The following is a 23,400-nucleotide window of genomic DNA, read 5'->3' on the forward strand; positions in this document are numbered from 1 at the left end:
CATATGGAACTACCATTGAAGATCTGTGACATCTACTGAAGTCAGAAAAAGCATCTTATCAATGTACCTAAAACTGCATTTCTATATAAAGAGAATGAGTGAAGGGTACAGGAAGGTAATTCATATCCAAGTGAGTAAAAGCAGAGAAGGTACCACAACCCATCTGGGCAGTGTAAGTAAAGAATCGGTTTAGAACTATGTAACAATCTACACCTCTGATTTGGAAATGAAAATACTTGGCTTTGAAGGAAGGCATGCCACTACTGTCATCCAAACAGAAATGCCAGAGCAGATGGGATCTTAGATCTTTTGTTCCACTCTGTTTTCCTCTTAACTCCCATTTATAATACAGTTGACCGTGTTCCTTCAGATAAAATATACAGTGCTGCATTATAAAAACATGCTATGCAAATTCAGAAAGAATCCAAAGTTTGCCAACATTTGTGAGACAAAAAATGGTTTATCAAGCAACCACAGACTGTCAAATGTTTTCTGTTTTTTCAAGTCGCCCAAAATCAAACGTATTCAGGCATCTACCTTGGTAGAATAATCTCTCAGTCTGCAGACAACCTTCCTGACTCTGCAAGCTGCATATTAACATCATCCTGTGGTGAAGAGTCCCAAGACACACAGCACAGACAGCCTGGGGGAGGGGAAAGTCCCTGACACAGACCACGGATGGAACGGAATGATCCTTAGCTCAGGATCCTTTCTATCACTTTAACAAGAGGACGGGCTGTGCTGAATGGCCTGCTGAATCCCAGGATTACTGCAGTCCAGTCCAGGATTATAAATCCAGTTTCTGCAGTCCTGCTTCATTTCATAGGCAGTGAGATGAAGTTCCCCTTTTCTCCCTGGAAAGCCCACATCTCTTCCTGGTCTCACGCCATGAATAGGCTAAGGACAGATCTACAAGGATCATGAAGTTCAAAGAGGCAGAGATTGGCCACCTCTGCTTTAGACCATGGAGGGAAAATATTTTCCAGGCTAGCATTTCTAATCAAGTATTTACCCTAGTATATTCTATATTAGACTAAAAATGGCACATATTTAACTCTTCTTACTTGTACGTTTGCAGATTTAACACCTACCTTCTATGTAGATAAAGATGGAGTATAAAGATAAAGATATAAAGATAGGGATAAAGATTAGATAAATGCTTTGCCTTTCAATTACCGTGGCAGATATTAGAGTAACAAACCACTGCAGCTGCTCTAAAGCAGCAGTTTGGCCATTTTAGACATTGAGTTCAGCTGGGATGGGAGTAAAGCAAGGAACTGATCACCTGTGTGCTGACTAAACCTGCAGCAAGATGCTAGAAGAGGTGGCAAAGTGCATTAACCTCACAGTATTTATTACATGCATAGTTCTCTTTAAAGTCCCCTGTAGTTATTAAGTTACAGCCATTTACCACACTAGTGACTATTTACCATACAGTACAAAACTCTTATTGGTAGTTACAGCTGAATGTTTTCATTACAAAAGCCTTTATACACCAAGTTTCTTTATCAAGTGCATATAAACTGGCAGGAGTTTACGCATTTAAAACAAACACTAAAAAGGCTGTGCTCAATAGTCCTGTTCTCAAAAAAATTACCATAAAAGAACAGTAACATGGAAGAACAATGCACAGCCTGCAATAAAAGCATGTTCATTTCCCACCTCATCTAATTCTGCAGCATTCCTCTCCAGCTGAACAGGAAGACTACTTTCATTTGTTTTCAAGTAATTGAGAAACATTTCAGCTACTTATCAGCTCTTCCAATCTTTATTCCTTTCACACATTCCCTACAGCTGTTGCCAACAGTGTATTTATGAAAGATTCAGCCTAACAAAAATACTCTGGCAAACAATGTTGCAGAAGAAAATCAGAAGCTTAAGAAGCTGTTATGTAGAGAAGACTTAAAAGAGTTGGATTCTTGTTTGAACAGAAAAAAAGAACTGAAGCTGTTTAAACAGACCCAAGAGCTGTGTCAGGGAGCACTTCCTACCCCTGGACCAGTATCTCCAGAAGCAGCCACATACCTTTCCTCTATTGGTGGAAATGTGTGTTTATTTTGGAAGGGTTTGGGCTGCACATCACAAATGGAAACATTCATCCCGGTCTGAGGCCTCAGAGCAATATTTAACTGACAACACACCATACACACACACCCACAGGAAATCTCCTTCCTCCTTGCTAGTTTCTCTTTCCTGAGGCCTCACCAGCAACTGAACATGCAACAGCCTGTATCATCGTACAGCAAATTATAGCTACACATACAAGACATATGAGTTAATTACTAGATAGGAAAACATTTCCTCATTTTCCATTCAGCTAGAGAAATAAATTAAGAGCTTAATATTAATTTTAACTATTATAAAACACCTTGATGACACCATAGGTTTCTGATACAGAATAAGCCAAAAGGGCAAACCTTTCCTCCTGCTTATCAAGTCTCACAGTTTGTCCCATCCTAGCTACTTAAAGGAAGTGCCTTTTCCTTCAAAAATACAGCAGAGAGCAAATAAGAAACAGTAGAAACATTGTCTTCAACCAGCTGAAAACCAGAAACTAGAAAGTCCTTCCATATCCCATCTCCAGTTGTATAATTTATGTTTCTCCAAGATGATCCAAAGGGCCTGAGCATTTCTCATTGCCATAGCAACTCAGTTGCAGGACTGAATGACAGAGAATGAAGGATTTTTTTTTCCTAAGTTACCACAAGCAACTACATTCAGTCACATTTAATAAGACCTTACCCTAACAAAATCTGGATATAGTAACACTCTGCAGAAGGTTCAGCTCCAGCCTGGTTTTAATCTTTAACACATCCTGTACATTGCCATGCAGTACCTGCTGCAGTCAATTCATCCAGCTGTAGTGTCATCCTGTCTTTAAAATTGATTTCCTGTGTCCCAGCTATGAAAGTTAACCAAATTCAATTATAATCCTCATGTTGCCTTTTAGTTCTAGAAGCATCTGTCACTCAACCATGACAATGTTATCAAAATAAAATACTTGGTGCAGTATTGCATTAAAGCTTACACTTTAAATACCCTACCAAAAAAAGTTGAGTCAATTTTTTCCTCTCATTAATTTAGAATTACTATTTCTGTATCTTAAGAAATTCCTGCTACCTAAGTTTGTGTACAACCTTCCTAAAAACAATTGTAAGAAAACAGTATCAAAGTGAAAATAAAACATTCCCACAGACCAACTTTAAAAGCAAGTAGTAGTTGCCTAACAAACAAAATTAAAAGAAGGGTTATCTATATAACTCTAAATAACACTAACTCTTGCACTGAAAATGAAAAGGAGAGGCTTGGTTTCCCTGAGAGCCAGGTCAACTCTTTCCAATGAAGTTTAACTGGCAAAAGGTGCATTATTGCTTCCTGATGAAACAATTAACCAGAACTGATTAATCTTTAACATAACTACCTTTATTTACTTCCAAATCCCTACCTTACAGCAGTAGCACAGGATGCTTAAATAGAAAGATAATGGGCAAAAAAACTAAACAGAGAAAAGCAGTCCCTAAATTTGCAAGAAACAAACACAAATGCACCTGAAAAATGAGAATTATTATAATGATACTTTTAAAAACAAGCTCCACATTTTCAAGCAATTAAAAATAAAGCTGCCACAACAAAGACAGTAATAATAATATCCCACAGAGGAAAGCAGAAGGCACTGTACTTGAATATTAACAGAAATAAAGAGCTACTGTATTACACATGAAGATGAACTTAGTTACTTTGACAGTAAAAATATCTGCCATTGAATTACGATATTAAAAAATCATTATAATACATTATAGAACAGTGAAACCTTTTCACACAGAAATGAGCTGATGGCAGTGAACAAAACAAGTAATACTATGCAAACAGAAATATTCCACATAGATAGAAATGGCTCTGATACATGATAATGCCAAATTTTGTCATGTACCTAAGATTTCAAGGGGCTTATCTACTTCTGCTGCCTTGTCCTCCTGGAAGCAAAATCCACTGTTACAAACTATGAGATCTTACAGGCCAGATGCAACAGAATTCAGACTAAAATTTTCTGATTTCATACTTTCTACGTAAGAAACATTTGGAAAGAAATGGACAGAGTTTCAATAAATTACTTGTGACAGTTTCTTCATCATGTAGGTAAGACTATTTTTCTGAATTCAGAATTACTGAAATAATACTTACTTTTTGCTGTATAAATGCATTAAAAGTGTTTGAAAAGTAAGCTGTTTTCTCAACCTCATATGTTAGGCTTGGCTCTTCTCTAATTCCCAGTCTGGGAATCTGGGAAGCTCTACTTGCCTGTCTGTCACCTAATTACCCAGCAATAAATAACAGCACACATTAACTCGTTCTGAGCTGTTCTGCAGCCCTGAGTTCTGTGCCATGCCATGGAAACCAAAGAATAAACTACATAAACTAACTGTGAGCCAACAGTTGCCCCAGAGTGGCAGCATTACCTCCACTCTCTTCCTCACCTTTTTTAAGCCCACAGCCTCAGCATTTCTCCTAAGGCACTGCCCTAAAAAGGCAAATGCCTTGCTTATCTCTGCTGCTTCCTGGACCATGCTGCAAGCCAATCAAACTCACTTATCAAGCAGAAAACCCACATGGAAAGAAAAAAACCAACAAAAACAGAGGTGGTAGTGGGGGAAAGAGCTTTCTCCTAAGTTCCATTGAGCTTTGCCACTAAACTCAGTTGAATTGTGCATGCAGAGAGAGAGATTTACTCTTTTTGGTGGCAAGCATTTATTTCAGAGAGAACCAACAACCAAATCGAAAACTGCATGGCATGACATGAGAAAAAAAAAAGAGATATGTTGTTTCACATAAATTTAATCCATGTATTGTTGTCAAAAAGGTGCTTTACATTACCCAACAAGATAGGCTAAAATAGAGCCTATGCTGAGAATTCCAATATATAGTCAGCTCCTCCAGCAAAACATTAAGAACAGAACTATCCTAGTAAGATATACTCCCCCATTAAAAAGACACAATAAAAAAGTACAAGCACATTTTTTAAACAAACTTAGAAATCACCAAATGGTTCACAAAGAATAAACATAAATTTACCTTTGGTTTTTTGTTCAGCAGCCTGAAAGAAAAGAACAAAACCAAGTCAACTATTTGACAATATTCAAAGTGATACTTCATAATGATAGGGCTGCAGGTCTCACTTTATGCAGAAACTGCCTACATAAGTCAGGGTTTAGTCCCAATTAAGGACTGGAGAATGTTCATTTAACTCCATATATTAGCAATGGAAGAATGGCTACCCTTCTCTGACTGAAACCAAAAGTAGATGCCAAAGAGACGGTACAAAACATGGCCAGCAATATGATAGTACCCCCAGCCACCCACCCAACCTTCCATCACTTGAGCTTCAGAGGCTTCCTGAACCAAACAGTAAAGTTGATCAAGTTTCTAACGCTCAGAATTTATTCTGTGAATTTGCTCAGTATACCTCTGAATCCATACATACTAGCAGCTTACAGGGATTGACAGCACATTTTGTCAAGACCTGTCCTTTTTTTTTTTTATTCCTCTGTTTGGATCCTACCCACTTTTTTTTAATGATGTCTGATTTTTTTTACTGGAAAAGACAGTTCTGTCCACCTCCTAAGGGTCATTTAAGATTAAAACTACCTATATCATCCAGAAGACAATGCAGGAGAATGCACACCATAGAAAATGTGAAGTGGCCTTGGAATCCACAGTCCCCTCAGTATCAGCTGAGACTAATCCAGTTAACTTTGCAGTGAGGTTGATGAGGAACATCAACACAGCTGTGGGAGCAGTAACTTCACATCAGGGGATAGTAAGCAGCTTGGGGAGTGCTAATGAACTGCCACAACTGCTTCTGCAGACATTTTCTGACCACAGCCTCACTCTAAGTTGACAGGACCACTCACTTGTGTCAGAATTATTCCCAGAAGTAAAGGCCACAGAGTCAGTATTTGTTTATTACACATAAAATGTATATATAATTTAAAACAGTAACAGGAACAAACCTTTTTCTGAGCACCTTCCTTCTTTTTCTTTTCTTCCTGCTTTTTCTTTTTCTTTTCTTCCATCAAATGTTCCTCTTCTTGTGTTTCTTGTTCTTTCTCCCTGATAAGAAAAAAGGTTAGGAAGAATTTTTCAATAAGATGAAGTTTATCTAGTAAGGTAGACACCTCCTGTCTAAAACAAGGCTGCTTCTAATGTTGGAATAAAAGCATGTTTAAAAAGCTGCTTCAACACTGAAACCAATTACAAATAAAATAGTAGACAATGAAAATTCAGGAAGAATATATTTTATTTAGAACCTCATTCTATAGTACTAATAGTACTAATTAATATTAGCACATCATGTGGAAAGAAAGTCTAAAACTGGGAAAAAAAGGATGAAACAGGTCATTAATACAACTTTTGCTGGCTTCAACAGCTATGATTCACAATATACCTTTAAAGATCATGAGCAAGTACATTATTACTTAATATTGCATTTAAGAAAAGCATTTAAGAATATTTAATATTGTACTTTTAAAGGTATTGCCCTAGGACTTTGTAAAAAAAGGGATGACTTACATTGCCAAAAGAAACTGAGTTGAAACCCTAAGAGATGACTATCTCACAGTTCAGGTGGACAGAAATCCCCAGGATTTCAGTAACTACAAATAACACCCTGTCCCTTCATTTTTCCCTACCCAAGTGACATCAGACTCTAGAAAGCCTGTGTCTTCAAGAGAACTCTCCCAAACTGTCAGGGGAAGAAGCTGTAACTTTTTTTGTTTTTTTAAAGCAGGTGAATCAAACAAGTTAGTGCAAAATGAGAAACGTTTTGGCTTCCTTTTGCTAGTGGTACTTAAGAAAACCCATGACATTACGACAATTCCAGGACACCACAATTACATTTAAATCCCTTTTAATTGTCAGTGCAGTATTAAAAAAAACAAACCCAAACCAACCAAAACACACCACCACCACTTGACTTAATTTGCAGAATTTATTTAAACTGTGAAACTACATACTTTCTTGGTAGGGCCCTTTTCTTTTTATATCAAATACCTTTCATCACTGCCAAAACCAATACTTAAACTGGACTCCACTATGAACTCTATTTCCAGCCTTTCTGTCCTCTAAAGTTGGCTGCTTTGACATTTCCCAAACACTGATATGTTATTTTTTGCCCTTATGCAGGTCATAAATACACCATGTTAGAGGATTTTTCAAAACAAAGAAAAGCAAACATTTTGCTCCATTAAAAATACAATGCATTTTGTTATCATATTATCCTATCAATTACAACATAAAAGGTAGAAGTGCCACTCAGCAGAAAGCTGTTTGGTTTTGGTTGGGCTGTGGTTTCTTTTTTCATTTGAGATTAAAATAGCCTCAGATTAACTCAGAAAATGATACTGTAATTTTTAATGGAGTTCAATTTTCAAAACTGATTTACATAATGACACTTCTGAATACATGTGCTTTAAATAGGCTTAAAATAGAAATAATGCTCCAAGTGGCCTCTCAGATGGCAACCCTTGCTGCCACTTCTAGGCAGAAATTAGTCATCTAAGAGCAAAACAGAAGGGAAACAATAAAAACATTGCTATATAAAGTTTGATTACGTTGTCAAAGGCATGTGTTGCAGTTTTACTTCCTGAGCGACAATTTAATCTTTATTACAGGAAATATGCTAAAAAAAATATGAACACAAAGCTCGTATGATTTAAACCAGAAGTGTCTTAGGACATTCTTGTAGGAGTTGCCTTTTTTTTTATATAATAGATCTGATGTACCAAAACTGTGGGGGATTTTTATGAGCAGACAGGAACGCTTTACCATAGCATCATGTGTTGCTTTTATAGATTGTAATTAGCCTATTAAATCAAACCCTAAACCAAGGTTATCTTTAAAGTAGACACGCTTAGGGACCACCTGAATAGGAAAGCAATATGAAATGCAGGTGATGGGTCACAGCAACTTTAGAACTGTGGCTATATTCTAAGTGCCTATTGCAGAATGGTTTATTCATCCCTTTAAAAATTAACAAATGTAGGTGGGTTTTATATCTAAGCTAAGACCTTCAGTTTTCTAGCTGGTATCAGATATGGATTGCTTTCCCATTTGAAGCCACAGCTGGTAATTCAAATTAGCATTGATGTGACACTCTTAACAGGATTTTGCAATCCATCTTTTGGGAATATCATATTCTTACACCTCAAATAGAGCCTATTAGTATCACTACATGCAAGGATTTTACCCATACAGTGTTTTATAGTTCTGAAGTCCCTTCAATACCTGACATCTAAATAGAGACCTGCCTCTCTTGTCCCTGATGTGACACAGCTGCAAACTTGCAGCCCCCCAAAATTTTGTTTGTATATATTTAAGATGAAGGGTTTTTTACACAGGAAAACTGCCTGGAATACCTCTAGAGAACAGCAATCTTAATCTTGGTCTACAGATGTCTTTGTCTGGTCTAGCCCAATGACAGAACAGCTCCCATACCTTAATTCTACAATACCTCTTGTACCTTAAACTCACATGCTACTTTCTGATGGAAAAAACTCCCATGATGGTTGTGAAAGTTGCAGTTACTGAGAGAAATGCCACAGACTGCAGACAATTTCTTAAGTATTTCTCTAGTTTTGACTTCCCCCACCATATAACAGGACATCATGCATTTCTGAAAACATTTTCCTCACCATGTTGATAAGGGGGGGGGGGGGAAATCTTTAGACTGTAATTGTAAGGAACTGACAGATAATTCCCCAAAGGCAGGCTACAAAAAGCACACTGAGAGGGTTTTTTGAAAGGAACTAGGAGTGCCATGCATCCTCGTATGTGATAACAGAGGGTCTGGACAGCACAGACATGAAACACAAAGTAACCATATCTACCAGGTTCTCAAAATCTGGTATCATATACTTTCAAACGGAAAATAAGAAAAATTACTATTTAGAAAGTTCTTCAAGATCTGATTCTACATGGTAAGCCAGAAGTGGCTGAGATCATGAAGGCAGGAAGCAGCTTGAAAGCTGGCAGTGAAATGGAATGAAAAAACTACCCAAATAAAGAGCAGGGAGTCCTGGAAAGGAAGGCTCTGATTAGTTTGTTCAGGGCAGCTGAAAAATATTGTCCCACAGGAAGAAACAGGTGGTGTTTCTTGGAAACTGCCAAAAATCTGAATGAGAAAGCAGGTACCCTAAGGTATAAAAGGAATACTATATAAAGCAAGAGGTCACCATATCATCATCAATTCTTGATATTCATGACTGCTAGAAGGGTTAAAAATTCCCCATCTGCCTACTGCTAATTCTGTTTCCTGCCTCGTCCTTATCTGGCCCAGCTCTGTGGCCTTTTTAGTGTAAACACCAGTGAAGGCAAGGAGCTGCTTTGACTTCAAGCAGTGCCAGCTTTTTTCCCCTTGATATCTAGGCTCAGCCATTAATCAAGAAGAATCAAGCTGGTCCCTAATTACAAGCCCTCCAATCACTTCCAAAAAGAAAGCAGCACCCTAAACTGGCTCAAATATGAGTATTAAAAAAAAAAAAATCACAAAAAACCAGCACAAACACATAGGGACAAAAATGAGGAAGACCAACAAGCAATTAGCTTTGTGCATATAAAAAAGTAACTATAAAACAACCCTAAGTACTTCATTAAAAAGCAAGAGGAAACACTTGTTTTGGGACTCAGTGGGAAAGGGAGACTATTGACAGATGACCCTTGGACGGCTAAAGTGACAGTACTTTTCTTTCTGCTTTAGCCTTCACTAAAGAGGTCAGCAGGGAACAGATGGCCAACAACCCCCTGATGACGACAGCTCCACAGAGGGATTCATAGTGCTCCTCCCTGCCTGGAGAGGCTTTGCTCCAAGCTGCTGGCAGGGGCAGCAAAAAATCCAGGAGCCAAGCAGCTCCTGCCCCAGGATCTCTGCCACCACCACAGCAATGTTTCATTTTGGCTTCCTCACCCAAAAGGGCTGATGAACTCCATGCAAGAATTTCAAGTGGGAATCTCAGCCTAGGTGCCCAAACTTGGGAAGCAGGAACTTCTGAGGAAAACTTCCATGAACTGGCAAAGAAAAAAAGAAGATGCAACCAAACATTTTGCTACCACTGCAAATAGGAAATCAGGCCAGCCAATGTTAAGAACAGCTTTAAAAGTCCCTAGAGAAATCAGATGTTTTTCCACTGGCTGGGCCTGATGTAATTCACCACAAGAACAACTGCGCCTAAATCATTACAGATTACCTTAAAGAATCAGCAGAAGATGGATGGCACTCCAGAACATCAGCAAATGGCAAAGATTGTGCATGTAACTTAAAAAAAAAAGGGATGCAAACCATCAGTGATGGCTAACAAGGATTAAGGGAAGAAGTTTGATTTTATTCCCCATGGCATAGTTGCAGGTATTTTTTACAAAGATGAAAGGGAGACAAGTAATTTATTGACTTTTCAAGCAACATACAAAGTTTTGCTAGTAAGAGCACAGTCACTGATTTTTTCTTTTATTATTATAAAAATAAGGCATGGAACATAAGCTAAATGAAATTACAAAAAAGCACCCACAAAACTAGTAACCGCAGCACTTCCCCTTCCAACAAGTCAGAGAGCCAATGTATTTTTGCTGCAGAATGCCACATGTGCAGAAGCAAAATTTTTATTAACCACTTTGTTGCTGGAAAAACACGTGCCCTAAGTTTCTAGACTACATCTAGTCGTGGGGCTGCAAAATAAACAGGGATGGACAGTATTCAGAAAAACTTCTACTGATTGATTACCAGTCACTAGAAATAGGGAAAAAATTATAGGGAAGAAAAAGCCTTTTTAAATTAAGGACATGTATTAATTGAAAGTGGTAGGTCAGCCATCAGAAGTTTGAAGAATCCATATTTGAGCAGCGCCCAGGTCCCAGTGCAGTGTTTGTAGGATTTCTGGGGTTTTCTTTTTCATCTCCAGACTTCCTTTTGATCACTTTCTCCTGGATTGTTACCAGAGACAGATGGCAGACTACTGAGAATGTTTCAGGAGATGTATGTTACATCTTCATTATTAAGTAGTGTAGGCCAATAGGAGATCTGCAGAGCAAAACTGTTGGTGCAGAGGACTTGATAGCCACTATCCCCATAACAGATTAATTCATTACCTGAGACTAGTGCCAGTCTGCTCCCCTGTGCTGAATGTTCACTTGAAGGAAAAAAGCACTAACTGCACCCTTGGAGCACATCATCCAGTGAAGTTTTATTTAAAAGGAAAACAGTTATTGCTCTCACATGATGTCCATCAAAGCAAAGAAACTCAGGACAACCAGAAGGTTTGCTTAAACACGAAACGAACATGCTGGTGTAGGTGATCCTGCAGCATGTGAAGTTGCTGTCACACAGGCACACCACCTCTTCAGTGGAGGGGTTGCTCTCCACAGTGCAGGCCTATCAATCTATACACAAGCTCCATGCTGGTGTCACTTAAGGAGTTAGCATGGAAATCCAGCTACAGGCTAGAGCACTGCACACAAACCCTCACCCTTTTGCATGTTTCAGGCACTAAGCATACCAGAGTTAGCTTCCTTAGCCTGCTAAGAAAAACAAACAAATTTAAAAAGAAAACCAAAACACCAAAAACTAAAAAAACCCAAACAAATCCCAACATTACATTCACCACTCAAAGCAGGCTACAAACCAGAAACATGCTATAAACTGTATCTCTCCTCCTTCAATAAACACAGACTCCTCTGTCAGAAAATTGAGCTACACCCCATGAGTATAGCAGGTCACTAGATTTACTTTCCCAGCACTGCCACTCTCCCAGGCCCAATGATATCTACCAGCAGTTCATGCAGCATCTGGTCCAGAGTTCTTCCCTAGTCTTCCTGGGAGTTATTACACAAAGGAAAACAGCTTTGGAATTCAGTATCTCAGCAAGACCATGCCATGTTTGTCTCTTTCCAGATACGTTTGCTATTTTGTTTCTGCAAATACTCAGAAGACCAGATCCCTGTGCCAAGAGGGAAAGCCACACACTGAAATTGTTCAATTAAGTGTCACTGATCAATTGACCTACAAGCAGAAGCAACTTATGGACAAGATCCTGGCTCAAAATTACTTAGCTGGACTTGAAGAACATGTCAGAGGAGCAACTGCTTCCTGGGGCAGCTGCACAGGGATACTGCCATACAGAAGGCCTGGAGACTGGATCAGGAGCAACAGCTCCACAGGATGTTTTGCTGTACACCACAGCCCTGGGGTTCTCTGTGAGGACTGACCACTCCCAAGGATGGAGGCTGGAGGAGCTGGTCAGTTTGTCACCTGTCTGACAGCAACAGGGTTAGGAGGGACAACATACACTGCAGGACAGGCAGCTCACAGCACTGCTTGTGTAATGGATCTCTGCGTGCTGCAAGTAAGCACTGCTAAATGTTTACACTTCTTTGTTAATAAAAGTGAAAACTAAGCTTGCATAACTAGAATCATCCACGGAATCACAGAACTGTCAGAGTGGGAAGGGACCTTAAGAGATCATCTCAGGACTGCATCCAGATGGCTTTTTAGTATCTCCAGAGCACGGGGCTCCACAACCTGCCTGGGCAGCCTGTTCCAGTGCTTTATCACCCTCACACTAAAAAAGTTTTTTCTCACATTTAAATGGAATTTTCATCCTCCTTGCACCCACTCTTTGCCTGTAGGGACTTCCAGTGCCCCTAGTTCTCCCTGCTCCCCCTTCCATCAGCTACATGACAGCAATCAAACTATTTCTAAGTCAAATCACTTTGTTAGCAGTAGATGAAAGCATATTCAATTTGCCCATTCCAGGAGCTGAAGACCAGGCTGGTGCCCTTAAGACAGGTCAAGCTACATGAAACAACCCAAAGGATCAAAAAGCAGGCAACAGAATTCATGCTGAAAACAACTGTTTACGATGCTGTTCTTTTACTAATTCTAGGGAAAAGGTGGTACACCACTGCATCTTCAACTAAAGACATCCAGCTTCCAGCTGTCCTAGTCATTGCCACATTCATGAGTGGCCCCAGGGTGATTAAAAGGGCTTGGGATGGAGAGGTCTGGAAGAAATAACAGGGCTTTACATCAAGTTTCCGCCACTGGCGCAGTAGAAAAATTCATATGCACTTCCCTCACTCCTACCCACAGGCAGGGAAACTGTGTCCAAGAATAACACCAACACATATCAGCAACACAGTGAGTGGCAGACATGTTACCAGACATGCACATGTCACTCGACTTAAACACAGACCTGCCTAGCTGAGATGTCTTCCACGGTCTCTTCCAGCCTGAGTTTTCCTATGATACTAAAATCGTTGCCCAGATGTGTGGCAGGAGCCTGCAGAAACCAGCCTCCAGGAAGGTGGCATCACTCTACCATGTCACCACCCAGATCTCCAGGTGTAACTGTTGTGTGTCACCTCAGAACACACAAAGGCAGGTGCAAGACACTGCTGCAGTCCCAGCTCCCAGAGGCTCATGCGGAGTAAAAGTACAGTGGCTTCAAGATCTAGAAACAGGAAAAAAAAAAGGACACTAAAAGGACACTATCCCTCACAATGTAGGGATCTGAACGGCAGTCCACAGCACAAGTCCTGCCAGCAACACCAGCAGTAATAGTAAGAGGATACAGAGTAAAAAGGTATTCGGGAAGAGCACACAAGCTGGGGCATGCTGGGTGTACAGCAGTGGGTGCTTTTGACACTGCACACCTGCTGCCTTGGAAAGCCAAAGTTCCAATATCTGGGTGTTTACCGCCTTATTATACTTGCTCCCAGATACAGATTTCAGTTGGATGAAGGCAGGGCTCCTGACATAACAAGACAACGTTAGGTGAAAAAGCGAACACAGATGCCAACAGAACTCCTTATTGTAAAAACCAGAAGGGAAACAAAAACAGAAGATGAAGATGGAGGCTTATGTTTTCTGTAAAATATTTATTCTCTTTAAGGATTTCAGAAAACACAAACCCGTAATTTACTACTTCTGCATTTTCAAATTTGCAGGGTGAGCTCATTGAACATTCAAGTTGTTGTCTTCAAGTTTTCCAAATACCATTCTATTTAAAGGCACTGTGAATAGGGAATTCAATTAATCAAATGAATGAAAGAAGAATTCTTAGCAGGAACCCTGGTGAGCTAATCAAGAGTCACAATAAAATGTCATGGGCCCTGGAATTCTCTGCAGGAGGTTAACTCCAAATTTGATCCGAGTCAATGGCGACAAAACATGCTATAGACTAATAAACTGTACTAAAAGTTGTGCACTGCAAATATGTGAAAGTTTAAATGCAAATGAGAAAATCTACTTTTGTTCATTTTTTATACATTCTTAGTGTTTCACTACAAAAAAATCAAAACATTGCCCACCATGATAATTTCATTCAAGTTTAACACATTTTGAAGTAGTTTACTTTTTGTTCCACTGCATCTTCAGCTGCAATGCTGTTTTGAAAATTAACACAGCAACATAATTCTAGTGAGCTAAGAGACCCTTACATTACTCTGTACCAATCTTTTGCAGATTCAGTTTCCAGGCTAAATTCAGAAAAAGACTTGTTCAGTCATCCAAAGCAAGTGAAGCAAAAAGTTCCAAGTTAACACCTTTCCCTCCAGAAATCAACCAGAGTTTAAAACATTTAACTCTGCATTGCTGAAAAGGTAATCCTCATTTCCATTAAGTCCATTGAGTTTCAAAGTTCTGTTCCTCCACTACCCATAGTAAAAGCATCTGGATGCCAGTTCCTGCCAATAATAAATTAGAATATCAGAGCCACCATCAGCATGGGCCATCATCCATTTTTCAACTTAGCAAATGAATAGCGTCTCCATAGAGGGGAGAAAAGACAAGGTATGGGGAAGGATGGGAAAGGAAATTACCATAAGCAACAGGAAAACCAGTTGCAGTAAATACCATTTTGGAAATCAATTTATGGTCAATTATGATCTTAGTAATAATTATTTTATGCCTTCAGTTAGTCCATGAAACACCCAAGGGAGCAAATATTCTCAGAAATAAATCCAAAATGTCTCCAAGTATTTTATCTGATCAGCAGATGCAGACAGAATTCCAGCAAGATGAGCTCTTGCTTGTCTGGATGCTGATACGAGCACTGGTGAGGGCTGGGGGGACTCAGCTTCCACGCAGTTGGGCTATCAGTCCTGCAATATCATCCAAGTAAAATAGATTATATCTATCAGTCTGGGTTACTTACTACAGAAGCATGAGGTTTTGTTATCACTGCAATATTTAACCTAGAAATTTGTGAAGACTATTTCATCTTCCAAAATGCAAGGAAAAAAAATGAAAGCAGAAGGCCTTATTTTAAGGAATTACTATGTAAACATCCATCCAATAACACAACCATTGCTTTATTCAATTATTACAGGTAAGTGTGGTAGCACAGTAAAAAGACTGACATCACTAGATAATGCCCAATTGGTGCCCAATGAGACTTAAACTGAACCTGGATCTCTCTTTTCAAAAGTGAAGGAGTTCTAAGTTCAATTAGAAGAGTAGAAAAAGTAAAAATTACATATTCCCCATGCTCCAGTAAGTCCCATACAATAATATCTTCCACCTGAAACAGTGATATTTATACAGAGACTCTCCTCCTCAATAGCAGCAGTTCTATTACTGTGACAGACCAAGTTTAGTTCCACATCTGGATCAGACAGTTATATTTTATCATGATCACAGCAGAAGATCTTACATAGCACTTAGATTGCTGCCACCCGGCTCTTCTCCCTCCTTATCAGAAGATGCTGCATTTTCCACATTAATTTATTAAAGGCTTAAAAAGATAAACATGTATCTCTTTATAGTTTACATTGGTTAATGTTATGCAAAGAGAAACCAAACAGTTCCATAACCAGGAAAATGAAGAGGTATGTTATGAACAAATGTGATCAGTACTCTCATGCCAATAGGTTATTTTTAACCAAGAGCAATTTTTCTGCAGCATCACAAAGCAAGAATGAGGTACATGACAACACAGAGAGGTAAGAATTATTAGATTGTAACATCTTCCTTTATATAACCAGGTAATGAGACAAACTTCAAGTGGAGCATCCATTTCAAAGATCAAAATGTGGGAAAAATTCAGACAACAGAAACACTGGAAGGAAATTTCCTATTTGTAAAGTAAGCTTGTGTGATCTGTTAAAATCACTGACAGAAGAGGAAAGTTGAGAACTACAGACAGAAATATGTTAGCAGAGGGATAATGAGGAATCCTACTCCAGGCTGGCTTTGGTAATACACCATGTAAGAAGTCCTACTTGATTTATACACATGCCATTAGGTTTTGCCTGCAGTGCTAGTAAAGTCTGCAACCCCACCTTTCCTATGAAATACCATCTTCAAGGCCATTGTAAACATACATGAGCTCAATCAAAAACATCACAAGCAATGCCAAGGACCACCAACTGTGGTCTCCTAACGACCTCATATTAAGAAAACATAGTAAAATGGAAATCAGCACATGCATCTGTGAGTTGGGGGTTTTGTTTGGGTTATTTGTTCGGTTTTGTGGGGATTTTTTGCATTCTCACTGAACTGCTTCTTTTTTTTTCTAGAATGGTTTGTGTTAAAAGCACTGGGGCTGATGCTCTTTTGTTTACCAGTAACCAGCTACTGTTTAGAAACAAGCATCTTCATTGTCAGCTCCAATGATGGCAGCATTAACCATGAAAACATTTTGGAATTCTGAAGAACTAGAGTCCAAGGCTAGAGCACAACTGAAAAGCAGGCTGACACAACATAGATATCTGCTGAGCTTAAATTAGAGTTGGCAGAAGTCCGTTTGAACTAACAATCGATATGTGTACACACTGACCACCCAGAACGGTATCCAAGCCACTGAGTACTCTGTATCCCTCAAAGAAAACAATCCCTCTTGCACTTCTCATCGGGAAGTCCTGCAAATGCAGTACGGCAGAGGAAACTCGAACTTCAAGCAGAGAACGTACAGACAGAACATAGGAAGAGAAAAAAAGGAAAACAGAACATGTAAGAAAAAAACAGAAGGGCTCCAGAAGAGCCCTTCCAGGAGGCTGTTTAACCAAGATCGTAACAAAGGCACTATCCACTATCCCTTCAGAAAGTCATCACAGGAAAACATGCATACACCCCCCTAAAAAGAAGTTGAGGGGTGGGGGGGAGAGGAAGAATGGATCTGCCTCGGGAAACCCTCACCAGCAGACTCGAAACACTCCCTAGCCCAGGGTGGGTTTTTTCCTTGTGGTGGAGGGGGTGGTGGTGTTATCTTTTCCTAAATGAGCCTATAGATAGTAGTGGCATGATAACTATTTTGAGACCTATAAACATATTTTTCTCTGGGGCTTAATTACCACAAAGGATGCCAGTGGATTTGACAAGTGAATCTCCATCTCAAACTATAATAATAAAAACACCAACAAAAAAACCTCAATTCTCTAGCAATTCAGCACTTACTGCAAAAAAAGCCCCAACAGCCAAGGGATAAATATTAGCTATTTTTAATCCAAAGCAATAAGCAATTGTTAACATTTCTCATAAGTGAGCTTCTAAACCATCGAATTTCCTGGTTGAAATTTAAGTAAACGTGCATCGAGTTTGTAATTTTTTTTAAATGGATGTACAGTTCAAAACACAGAAAAAAACCAAGCCGCAGAGATAGCTGTTTGTTACAAATGACTTCCACCTCCATAGCCCTCAAAGGCAAACTATAAAGCTGTGTGCAAAGCTAGACAATCTGGGCACCCAGCCATAACACATCACTGCTGCAGCACAGATAACTGTTCTCACTCTCAAGCCATCCTTGGCTGCAAACCCACAGGGAAGAGCTCCAGAAAGCAGACCTCAGTGCCATCAAAGCTTCTAATATTTTATGAGCTTGAATTACAACTAAATTCAAGACCTCAGTACTGAAAAAATCCAGGGGTCACACCAAAGCTAACTCAGATTTTGATGCTTGGTACCCTGAACCATGAGACTTACGAACAGCTAGTTGTTTTTCAGATGTCTTTCAGAGGAGATACATCACATTTTTTTAAAAGACAAAAGAATCGGCTGCATATTTAAAGTACTGCTGCATTTTCCACAAGTGATATAATTGTTGATATCATCTTAAACAGCATTGCAATTGTTCTGTGCCAGAAGGGACAATTTGTTATTACCACCAAATTCAGACATTTTCATCTTGTGCAGGACATTTTAAAACATACTAGTGATCAAGTAGGAAACTGAACAAAGAAAGTTTCAGAGAACAGTTATAACTGTGTGTTGGAATCCACAGTGAAGTTAACCATGACTAAGTAATGATAAAATAAGCATAAGTACTTCAACATCTGGTAATTACGATGTAAAACTAAGCTGTGCTTTCTGTAGAAATTTTTATAAATGGCTCAGATTCCTAAAGGAAGATCAAATAATACTTTGATTCCTCTGCTTTCATACATTAAGAATAACCATCTTTCATTTTACCACTAGCATTTACCAGTTAAGAGACTGTGCAGAGCACATACATCATTTAGTAATGCAATTTACTGTCACTTCCAGATCACCTCCCCATTCAATAAAGTACACTTCTCTTCTAAATACTATTTGCCCTGGCTGATATCTTCATAATACAGCTGAAAACCTCAAGCCATTATCACTAGAAGGCATCAGCTGATCCTAAATTGGCTAGACTGCAGCATCACAGGCATTTAAGAGGTTTCCTTATCATTCATCTTTAATACTAAGGGATCGACAGGCTCCTACCTGCAGCTTCTAGGCCAAGGGGAAACCTTCTAATGGTATTACCATTATCTTGTAATCTGAATTTTAAACAATTAAAACAACAGCACTTGTGTTGCACACCTCTACTGAAACCAAAGATGATAAATTTTTTATCAGTTCTCATGTTCAAAGTCATATATAAAGCACTGATTATTTTTTTTTTTCTTTTTTTTTTTTATAGTAGCACAATGCATTCTGCATTTCAGTTCCTGTACCTTCCAAGAGAAGCAGCACACTAACAGGCACCGAGATACCAGTAATCAACAGAACCTATGTTGTTTATTTAGAAAACGTCTGGCCATTTTATTTTTAAATCTGCAGTCCTGGTAGTAAATGCTATCTAGCAATTCTTTCCAAATGAAAGCCTCTTTTTATTGAAGCAAAGGATGGCTCCACCCCTGACCTCCTCCTTCGGCTTGTTTTGGAAAGGGGCCAGATGACAGCATTTGGAAAAGCGCATGTTTATCTCGGCAAGGCCAGCTGCTAAGTTAACATATTACCCGTTCCCACATCCACCACTCTTGGTTAAGTCTCAACAGCTAAAACTGAAAGTAAAACGCTGCTATTGGACTTTTAATAACAAACTGAAGACGGAAGAGAAAAAGGCATCTGCATCGCACAGAGCATCTGAAAGGGCTGTGAAGCCATAGGTGTACCCGAGTTAACAGCAGGCACTAAATCTCTTCCATGAATAAAACTTCCCAGTCTTTCTGAAGAGAATGAAAAACAAGAGCGTTTATTTCTAAACTAAATTAAAGCTATACTTTCTGTAAGGTTGCCCTTCACCAACAGTTTACTTCAAGGCACAAAGAGTTCAGGACCCCTGCTTAACAAAACCTTCAACTTTACCCTGTTTTACTGTTACTCCAGCTTGGCAAGGTATGGAACTTGGGAGCTTTGAGAACTCCCAACAAAGAATCTTCAAGTTAAAAGTGCTCTTGGGCCCAATCATGTTATTTCTCATATTACAACAACTTCATACTAAAATTTTACCAAGCTTTAAAAAGCTTCTGCAAACAAATATGATAGAACTACCTTCCTTCTTTAAAGTGTCAGCGAAAGATCACAAAGGTCATCAAAAGCATAGCTTGTTACTTTAATAGTTAAGACAAAGCCCGGGAAAAAAAAAAAGAGAAAAAAGAAAGAAAAAAAGAAATTAAGCCAGAGAGGTGGATTTTTCATTCATCCCAGCAAGCCTCAGTAGGCTTTGCAATAGCAGATGAGGTAAAACTCATGCCATTTACAGGTGATCAGAGAGATAGATTTTGAAAGACTTAAAATGTCAGGACAAGCGTGAACCTTTAACGCTTAACACTGAATAAAGGCTTAAAATGCAGCGTCCCAGAGTAAATTCCACTATGCTTTGTACTAACAAAAATGGCACAGAGCAAGGCTCCCTGTAATTACATTCCTAAAGTAAGTGAGACTAACTCCCCGCATCAGTGACAGCCTCATTCCAAAATAATCCATACACTGAAACAGATGTAACAGCACCCATAAACCAACCACACGTAACACACTATTCAGTTCAAGTCAGCTTTTAGTCTGATGCATATCGATACTTAAATCTGTCAATATGAGAATCCACCTATATAGAGAACAGAAACATCAATAAATCCTAGAGTATTTTATACTGCAATCCCTAAGAGCTCTAAATAAACAGATTAGCGTGCCCTGGTTTTTTTCATTACTAGAAACGAAATGTTGATAGTCAAAAGTACATAATCTTGTCTAAAACACAGCTCCTATTAATATGCATCACTCTTGCCCTGAAACAAGCCCTGCTCCCCGGTTCCAGCAACCTTCCTGATGGCAGCACCTGCTCACCAAGGGCTGAACTGAGACCTCTTCCTTTCTCAAGCTTCGTACCAGTCAGATAACTTTAAGTAAGAAAAGGTATGTTCTGCTTTGAAGATGAGAACAAAGCGATGCAAGGCATTATTACACTACTGCTAGTCCCCTGGAACTGTTACGTCCAGTAAAAAAAGTTCAAATTAATCTGATTTACTATAGCTGGTAGTGACAGATTCAGAAGCAGCAAGGTTACCCAATGCCCGTGCATGACACGGCCTCTAATCTCACCCCCGAAAAGCAACACTGGGGCTACAAATTAAAAACAAGCCTCCCGCAGCCTAAAGTAGTTTTTCTCACTAGCTGTGCACAAGTCTGACATGGATGCTTTTACATTCTAGAAATAATTCTGGAAGCCGGAGCAGAAACAACAGTGCATCCGGGGGCAGGTTCCATTTTGAGTTCACAAATCACACACTGAAGTGGCCTGACAGATATCCGAGGGCTTTCCCAATTTGAGGAACCGCAATTATGGAAAATTAGATTATTTGCTAAGCACAGGTTGCACCCACTGCAAGTCACCTACTACTTCCTTGGAAAACACAGGGGGGGAAGTAGTGAGAAGCAGCGTGTACCCCCCTCCGCTTCTTCCTTCAAACGATAAAAAGGCGCCAGAAAACTCCATTTTAATTCTCAGTCGTAGGTGAAGCCAAAAAAACCCACCCACCGTACACAACGAGGGCAAGGTCCGCAGCAACACCCCAGAGCAGTGCAGATGTTCTGCTCCTCCAACACTGGCATTGTCCTCCTGTCCGCACAGCACCACCGACAGCCACCTGATTTAAAGCTCTGCATCGCCAAGCAGCCCACAAACAGCGGGATTTATTGGGTTGTTAATTACCTTAACTGGCCTGATATCCAGAGCAAATTTCAGCATCCAGTCTCTTCATACACACACATGCATCCGTGAGAAAAAAATATGGAACGACATGGGAACGACGTCCTAAAGATTATGTCTCAGTTTAAACTGTCGGTTATTATTAATGTAAAAAAAAAAAAAAAATCTTCTAACAGATACACTCAAGTCGTAGCATAAAATAAAAGCCACAAAGTATGACTAGCAGTGTTAGATTTAATGGAAGAAAAGGGGGGGAGGAACCAATTGAGTTCAATAAATCCCGTAATTGGACCTTCAACTAATTACATATTAAGAAGATTAACCTTTGACACGAAGTTGTGATACAAAGAAGATTCAAACAATTAACAAACTTGCAGTGTTTCAAGATTTCTCAGGTTAACAACAGAACTCTGCCCATTTTCTTCTCCTTCAGCCTCGCAGTTAAAAAGCATAAACTCAAAATAATTCTCTCTCCCACATTTCATATTTAGAGGCAGATCTCTCTGAATACTCACGACAAAATTATAGTTCCTTATAATCTCATTATTACACGGAGGGGCTGAGGGGTAAAAAAGAAAAAAAATACTCCAGAGATCTGAACTTTTAACAGCAAGCAGCCAGGAAAGACAAAGCTTAACCCTCATCTGCTCACCCAGCAGAGAAGCACTGCTGACCACAGCCACACCACTCATCTCCCAGACCTGGGATCATTTCCAACAGGCTCTGCAATAATTTTCACACGTGTAAGTTACAAAGCAACTGCACACGGTCCGGGCTGCAACAGCAGCGCTTTGCATTTTCAAGTGGCACGACACACACACACGGCACCTCTCTTGGCTTGTTTTGCTCACAACAGCTATTTGAACTGAGAAAGGTGACACGTAAAAATACCGAATTAATTCTATCATGTAAAAAAAAAATATTAAGGGAAGCTGCTTAAATAAAACTATCTGATAAAAAAAAAATCAATGGATTTTGAAATGTTTTGGGGTGTTACTTGCTTCACTGACTAATAACCAGTAAAAAAAAATACCTGGTTTGGACTTGTGAGCAAAGGAGCATGCCCTGGTTTAGCAGGTCTCTTCCACTTCTACCATGCTCAGATTAAAAGAGGCCATTACTCCTTTCTTACCTTTTAGTCTTTTCTTTATGGGGCTCTTTGGCAGCTTTCGATTCAGTCTTGCAGTAAGGAAACAAGTGAGTATTTTGTCTACCGTGTAGGGGTCTTTCTGACGCGTTCCTTTCTGATTTTAATGCTTCTTTTTTTTTTTTTTTGTAAATGTACCCGTAATTTCACGAATCTAAATACGAAAAAATCTCACACGGCCAAAAAAATTAAGTGTGGTTTGTTGTTTTTTTTTTGTGGTTGCTGTCGTTTGTTTACCCCCCTCAAAAAAAATAAAAAGTCTGCCACACAGAAGGAAAAAAAAAAACAACGGATCAACGGGAAAACACTATCCAAGTAGAAAAGCAAAAAGCTTCAGTGTTATCCAGCCCAGAGAAGTGCAGCAAAAGCAGGTCCAATTCCAAAACACGCTTTTGATTTCCAGTGAAGCAAAAAAAAAAATACAACAAAAATGAAAAAAAAACAAAACAAGACCAAGAAACAAGGACGAAATACACCTTAGAAGTCCCCAGCTAAATTTTCGCACGAGTGTGTCTTAAATACAAGTTTGCTTTGACGTGTTGCAGCAAAACCCACGAAAGCCAGGATTTGGGAGTTGACCGAGAGGAGTTCTCGTGTGTTGTGTCTTAATGGGTTCTCAGTCCACATGGAGGAGCATCTGAGGGGGTTTTAAAAAGTGCAAATCAAAAGGAGAAACTGGGACCCAGTAGAACAGTTTTAAAGATGGATTCCCCTCCCCCAGCGCTTCCAAAAAAAAAAAAAAAGAGAAAAAAAAATTTAAAATCAAAAAACCAAAATAAAATCCCACCACGGAGCCACGGGGGGATCCGGAGTCTCACA

This window comes from Chaetura pelagica, unplaced genomic scaffold (genome assembly GCF_000747805.2).
Source record: "Chaetura pelagica isolate M959 unplaced genomic scaffold, ChaPel_1.0 scaffold180, whole genome shotgun sequence".
NCBI classification, from domain to species: Eukaryota; Metazoa; Chordata; class Aves; order Apodiformes; family Apodidae; genus Chaetura; species Chaetura pelagica.